This window comes from Cucumis melo, chromosome 3 (genome assembly GCF_025177605.1).
Source record: "Cucumis melo cultivar AY chromosome 3, USDA_Cmelo_AY_1.0, whole genome shotgun sequence".
Taxonomy (NCBI): Eukaryota; Viridiplantae; Streptophyta; class Magnoliopsida; order Cucurbitales; family Cucurbitaceae; genus Cucumis; species Cucumis melo.
Genome location: NC_066859.1, coordinates 23,392,494 through 23,399,585, shown reverse-complemented (window position 1 = coordinate 23,399,585; position 7,092 = coordinate 23,392,494). Strand labels below are relative to the sequence as shown.

The window sequence follows — 7,092 nt, the reverse complement described above, 5'->3', positions numbered from 1 at the left end:
TGGTTTAATTTCTTTAAATGTGGAAAAAAAAGAAAATAGAAATTAAATGTAAATATATATATATATATATATAATAGTTTTATTAAGTAAAATAAAGGAAAAAAGGAAAAGGAAGGATAAAAGAAAAAAAAAAAAAGAAGAAAATTTTCATTTTTTCTTTTCTTCTTCTTCTCTTCCCTTCACCGCCAAACTTTTTCTTCTTAGGTTCTTATCCATCTTCCATTTTTTCTCTTTCTTTATTTTACAGAGAAAATTTAAGAGAGAGTTTAGAAGGAAGAAGAAGAGGAATTTTACTAGAATTTTGAGGTTGAAGAAGAGAAGGAGAACTCAAGCAAAGTGTATCCATGGCTGAATCTTGGTTCATTCTGCACATCACTGGTTTTTAATTCGTTTTGAACTCTTTAAAAGAAATTAAGAGGTGAAGTTTACATTTACTGAAATTTAACTCATTTTCAAACAAATTTTATGAATAAAGTTGGAGCAAATTCTGATATTCATTGAGTGCTTTTTGATGAAGAATACACGGCAGTTGATTTTCACACGAAATCATGAGGTCTCTGGTTTTTCTTATATTTCAGAGTGTACTGGTGGATTTAGGATCTCTATTTGGTATGGTTGGAAAGCTTATTTAATTTACTACAACTTTCATGAAGAAATCGTGAACCAAAAACGACTAAAAATAAGTTAAATTGTAGGGACAATTTAAAGAGGTTGTGTGCGCGTGATTCTTGAAGTTGTTCTGTTTCGAGGGTTATCTGAGTTTATTCATAGGGAATCAGATTTACATGTCTTCAGGTAAGTTTAGAGGACATCAAAATGAAGATTTTGATATAAAGAACATCATTTTGGTTAAGTATTGAGGAAGTTATAGTTATTTGAAGTTTATGTTAGAAATTTGGAAATTTCAGAGTTGTTGAAATAGAATTTTATTTCTTATGCTTTGTTTTCGTGAGCATCATCTTTAGTGCGACATGTTAGGTATATCTTTAGAAAACCAGAATGTTTAGAGTTCTAATACTCGGTTGGGTTGTTGGTAGATCGAGAAGAATTAAACCAAGCTTATAGACCAAGGATCTAACTCAAGACTGTGAGTGACAAAACCAATTTTGAAATATTTTCCATAACTGTTATTTATGATTGAATGCGATAAATGTTTGTTTACGAAGCCATGAAAGGTATTTGAATTTCATGATGATTTTCAAGTATACATTTGGAGATTAGATTTCTTAATGAAATTTATGCTAGCACGTGGATATTAAATGTTTGGAAAGTATTTAAACCACAATGTTTTAAGCAAAGCATGAATTAGTAAGAAGTTTTGTTTTAAGAACTACAGTTTTCCATGAAAGAGCTGAGTAAAGTTTGAGCTCTGTGTAAGATTTATAAGCAGACATGTTTTAATATTTTTAGATGATTTATGAAATTTTCATTAACTACATGACTAAGATCTTGAGCCTGAGGCTAGAGATTACCGTGTGCACACTGGTTAGATTCCGTTGTTGACGTTGAGTGTACTCCGTAACAACGATGCTGTCGTGAGTGCTGGGCAGGCCCCACTACGACAAAGACGATGGAAGTTCTGGGCGGACCCCACTACATCGTAGAGCTTGTAAACGTTGTTGTATTGGGTGTACCCTACACAACGTAGATTTGTCATGTTAGTTAAAATGCTTCGATATACTTGATATGCCTTGCTAGATTTCAATGACGTACATGCTGAGTATTTGAGAAAGCTATTCTTACTACTACACGTTTACATTTACGACTTGTATAAACAGATTTATATGTGTAAAGTTTTCACGTGCTCTTATATTTAAATTTATAGCTTTAAACTGAGTCACTCACTAAGCTTTATAGCTCACCCTTTCCAAAATGTTTTACCCATTTTCCAGGTAGAGATCGAGTTTCCGGTGCCTGATAAACTGCCTTAGTCTGCTGAAGCTCCGTTATCGATTGTCAGTACGTGTTTCGAGTTGGGCATAGAGTCTGTTGTGTTATGATGTATATACACCCTTGTATGTCATAGATACTCCACAGTTTGTATAAGCTTTAGGAGTTGCAGTTGTGTAAATTTTTGTTGGTTATATTTTGATTAAGGTGTCTTTAGGTTTACTCGTAAAATCAATTACTTCCAAAGTACACTTCATGTATGTGTTTAACTAGCTTAGGATCCGTTGTGTTTTGTTGCATGTATAATAGTTTATATACTAGATTGGCAAGTTCATCACATTAAAGTTTTAAGAAGAGTCGCCAGATACAGGTAAAGAAAAGCGTTGTCCGTCGGCTTCACACCATCTTTCGGTCTAAGCTAGCAGGTAGTCCGAGAGGGGGTGTGACATTAGGTGTGTCAATACTTCTTAGTCGAAAGGACTCTTATTTGACCTTTCTTTAACATGTAAACTTTCTACTACATGAAAAGAAGAATTAGGAACCCCACGAAGAGGACGAGGCGCAGAAGAAAGATGGGACACAAGATGAGTAGGTCTCCCGTTATTAGATCTGTTGATGAGGAAGAACTCTAAAAAGAATTAGGGCTCAGAGGCAAGAAGTTTTTCTCGATTAGATCTCATTCTCCCTTTGGCAATCCTTGCACCAGGTCTAACCTCATTTCGTTATTCACACGGATCCAGATTTTGAGGCCTTAACCTATGCACGGATGGGATGAGTTTGCTCTTGGTCATAGGGTAGGGGGATATTAACCATTCATGGATTCAGATTAGGAAACCAGCCCTTTTCAAAGCACTTCCTTCTAAGCACTCCGGGTGTTTCAGACCCTACCATCACTACCTCCAAGTTGAGTTCCACATTTGGATTATTCAACCTACTTTCTTTTCATCAACCTACTCCATACATACATGAGGATGCACTCTTGGTGTGGAATAATCAGCCTTCGCCACCTAGGACTCTCTCTTGCTAGAGAAAGCTAGAGGAATCGTTTGTCTTTGAATAGGTTATGTAAGACACATTCAAATAAGAAAGAGTAGATTCAAAGAAGATTGAAAATCCTAGTGGAAGGCTCCGTAGGAGTCGTTTGAAAGAAAGAAGTTCAAGGAAAGCAAGGATGTGAATTGAGTTCTGTTTCAGAGTGAGATCTCGGTAATCTCATTCTTCAGAATCAATTGAAAGATTGGCTTTAGAGACCTATCACGTAAGGGAGAAGATGAATGTGTTCAGGGGTCAGAAGGGAGGGAACTTCTCCTCCTCTCTCTCATATGCGATCAATGCACTCAATTTCTCTTGATTTGGGTAGTCATGGACTGGGCCTCAGAGGAAGTCAACCCCCACCACGCGGTTTACCAGGCTTGTTCCCAGCTCTTTGGTAGCATCTTCTTCCTCTTATATAAACCAAAACCATAGATTTGAGCGTCCGAACGTCTTTCACTTTGAGACCTCTAAATCTAATGATTATGACTTCTCTCCTTTCAGACGAGCCCTTGTCCATTGATGCAGTCTCGCTCTCCTTTTAGTTGAGCCTCCAGACCGCAAAGTCTTTAACTTTATTCTTAATGAGACCACTAAAAGAAAACGACCTTGAGAGAATGCAAGTCGGACAACTGCACTTTCTTGATCCTTGCTTCTTATCGAGAATACAAGCTCTGAAGCAGTCCATGCAGAGGGAGAAGTTAGAATATGCGAAAGAGTAAAGGGTCAGTGGCTGTGCCATTGAATAGAATCAGTTTTCTTAGAATTCCAGATTGACGGTGCCCGTAAGCGAAGAGGGGAAGGGAGGAGGAATCAAACCTCAGTCTCCCTTTTGGAAGAAGCCTCAGTCTAAGGGGCAAAGAACAACAAAAAAAAACCAACAATAAAATAAAACATAAATAAAATAAAATCAAACTAGAATATAAAAAAAACTCGTAGTTGATTTTAGTTTTTTAGACTTTTGATTGTTCTAGAGAGTTTGGATTGGAAAGGTTAAGGAAGAAAGCCTAGGCTTAAAGTCAGGAAAGAGGGATGGAGCGAGAAAGAGGCAACTAGAGTGGGAACTTCCTGCTACGTTGGAGGTCTTAACTATTAGTTTGTGTGAAGATAGAGAACATTCTTCTTCGAATATTTGTACGAAAGGAATGAGATCTTTCATCATCGGCTGCAGCAAAAGAGAAGCTTGCTTATTAAGGGAATTCAGTAGAATCAGTTTCTGTTCTTGCGGCAGCTAGACTACTTATTAGATTTTTCAAATTTGTCCTTGTATGATGTACTTCGGCCCTGATACTGCCTTCTGGAAGGTAAGTCCACATTTGCTGAGCTCGAACTGGAAGAGTTTGAACTAACACCATCTCGGTTAGTTTGTGAGCCATATCCTCCAACCTTCTTGTAAAACTTGTTCTTGAACTTGGCGAACCGTCTAGACAACAATTCAACTGCTTCAGCGAGATTTTCATTTTTCAGAAGCTTTTAGACTTTGTTTGTAGTTGTCCTCACATACACTTTGAAATGCGATTCCATTCTTCTTTTTCTGACTTTGATCTTTAAACAAAAGTTCAAATGTGTGCAACGATCGAAATAGCTCATCTAACTTCATAGTGGTTATGTCGTTAGCTTCCTTAATAGTTGTCACTTTCATGCTAAACCTGCAAGGGAGAGGCCTTAGAACTTTCTAGACCATTTTGGATTTAGCAATTTTCTCACCAAGAGCGAATGATTCATTGGCCAGATCCAGAACCCAAACATTGAATTTTGCTATAGTTTCATCATCGTTCATCTTAAGTTCTTCAAATCATGAAGTTAGGCAGCAATGGCTCGATCTAATTAATCTACTGAAATAAAGGAGAGCATCTCAAGCTCCTTGGAAAAATGGACAATTGAGTAAGAAATTGCCTTACGCTAACAACAACTTTTCAACTCAAATCACCCATTAATAAGGAATCCTTTCGTTGCACTCCTAATAAGGGATAAGTCTTTCTCTCCTTTTAATCGAGACCTTGCAAACCTTGTTCATTGATTCAGTTGAGTTATTTCATAACCTCTGGACCATTCCACGGTTTGTAGAATATAGACTCAAAAGGCTAGAAGCGAAGCGACTTAGAAGGTGCAAAGCCAAGGATGAATGAATATGAGAATCGATTGCCTGATCTTAAAGAAAGACTCTTAGAAAGATTACTATCTGCTAATGAAATCAGAAGATATAAGTCGTTTAATGGGTAATTAACTTATTGAATAAGTAGTTTATCAAGCTCTTCTTTCTTCTTGTCAATCCTCTTTCTTATCTTTTTAAACGTAAATTCACTATGTAACTCCCGAAGTTAAGGTAATTTATTTTAATTATCTTAAGTTTAATTTTAATTAGTGTTGGAATTAATTTGGGTGCTAATGGAATTTTTATTAAAGTTGTTTGTTTAATGAGATTTGTATTTGGGAGAAATTTGATTAATTATAGGTGACCGGTTCATATTCCATTTTATGAGTCCTAACCTTTGTATCCTAATTAAGCTAGTTCGGACCCTTATTTCATAAATCTATATGAATTTGAAAGGAGAGGTCCAAAGCTCATTGAATCAGGTCAATGCCCACTCGAACAATGTGAATCTAATAGGGAAAGTCGTTCAAACTTTATTCCTTCTTTATGCAAACGTTAACTTTCTCCTATTCTCGCTGCTGAACAGTTCTTAATTTTCTAACCAGAGACTAGCCCTTTTCTCGAAGAGAGGATCTCAACCCTCAAACCGGTGAGTTTCAGGAAAGGTGGGAATTAGTGGATTTTCTTGATAAGTAAATAAGAAACTAAAAGGAGTCCTAGTCTTTTAGTGGAATGAATGAGTCACCTAGACCTTTTAAATGAAACCAGTGAGGACTCTGAAATCTACCATATTTGACTAGGTTTGGAAGCTTGCTTTTCTTGTTAGTAGGTCAGCCCTTAGTCAAGCAATTCTTTCAGATCGTATGCCTTCAACTCAATCTTATCCTGCGTTCTTCGAGAAAGAGTTTGAGCCTATTTTCCTTGATTTTTGATATCATTCTTAGAAAGATAAAAGAGTGTGAACAGAGATGAAAGGAGAGTGTCTCATTTGCCTCACTTTGGACAACTAACCCCTTCAGTCTCGCCTCTCCCTTCTCGGCATAAGGATGAGGTTAAAGAAAAGGGGGACGGGATTAGTCTCCTTACCTCCCACCCATCATGGGCTTCCTATTAATCCGCTCATTTTAATCTAGCTGTCTGTCTGTGATCTCACTTCCTCAATTCTAGCTTCGTCTCCCTCTCAACTAATAAGAAAATATGAAGAACTCAAGAAGAAGTAAAGAAGAGCAACTAATACTGCTCAAGAAAGAATCATATATTCAAAAGATCTAAGTAGTAATTCAAGCTCTGAACCTCTTTATAAAGCTCTACAAAATTGCAAGTTATAGGCTTTCTTCCTTTTAGTAGGTTTAGAAAGCTCTTCTGAGCTGTGAAGGAAAGAATATTATTCAATAATATGGAAGTGCTTTATCAAGCTCTTGCTCTTCTTCTCTCTCTTTTCTCTTTAAATTGATTCTTGAATATGACAGTGTTTTCGTAAATTCTTTGCTCCTCCTCTTCTCTCGAAAGCTCTTCCTCTCTTTTTCATTTCTCTGATCTTTCATACTCTTCTCTTGAAAAACTAAAGCTCTTTTCTCATTTTCTCCGTGTGATCATGAACATCGAATGAAACTTCCACCATGAGTTCGAGCGGTAAAAGAATCAAGTAGAAAAGTCTCAAATTTTTGTGCTTTTAGAAGCATAATGGCCTATCTTAGTTAACTATGTTGGAAAAAGTAAGATCGAAAGTATGGACACCGTAGTCTCTCCTAGTGATTACACTTGTGAACTTGAGAATGTCCGAAATACTCCCTTGACCACCCTTAAAGGATTGCAACTTGTGAACTTGAGAATGTCCGAAATAATCTCTCCTAATCATAGTAGCGATTACATGGGAATCACAACAATTGGGTGTACAAATTCCAATTGGGAAGTGCCCGAATTAACTGTATTTGCTTTAATTCAAACTTCGAAAAATGTAGAAATATATATTTTTTAAAAAAACGATGTATTGTAATTGTTATTTAAAATATCTACGCATCAAAAATATAGAAAAATATTTTAAAAAATTTGTATTGTAATTGTAATTTGAAATA

The 7,092-nt window shown here is 36.3% G+C and overlaps 1 long non-coding RNA gene across 1 annotated transcript; it reads left to right on the top strand.

Annotated features, from left to right (window-relative positions):
• Positions 1-253: 253 nt before the first annotated feature.
• Positions 254-2,115, top strand: LOC127148521 (uncharacterized). The gene is made up of 4 exons (XR_007819546.1): positions 254-418; positions 579-609; positions 696-795; positions 1,893-2,115. It is a non-coding gene; the product is annotated as an uncharacterized LOC127148521 (long non-coding RNA).
• Positions 2,116-7,092: the final 4,977 nt, after the last annotated feature.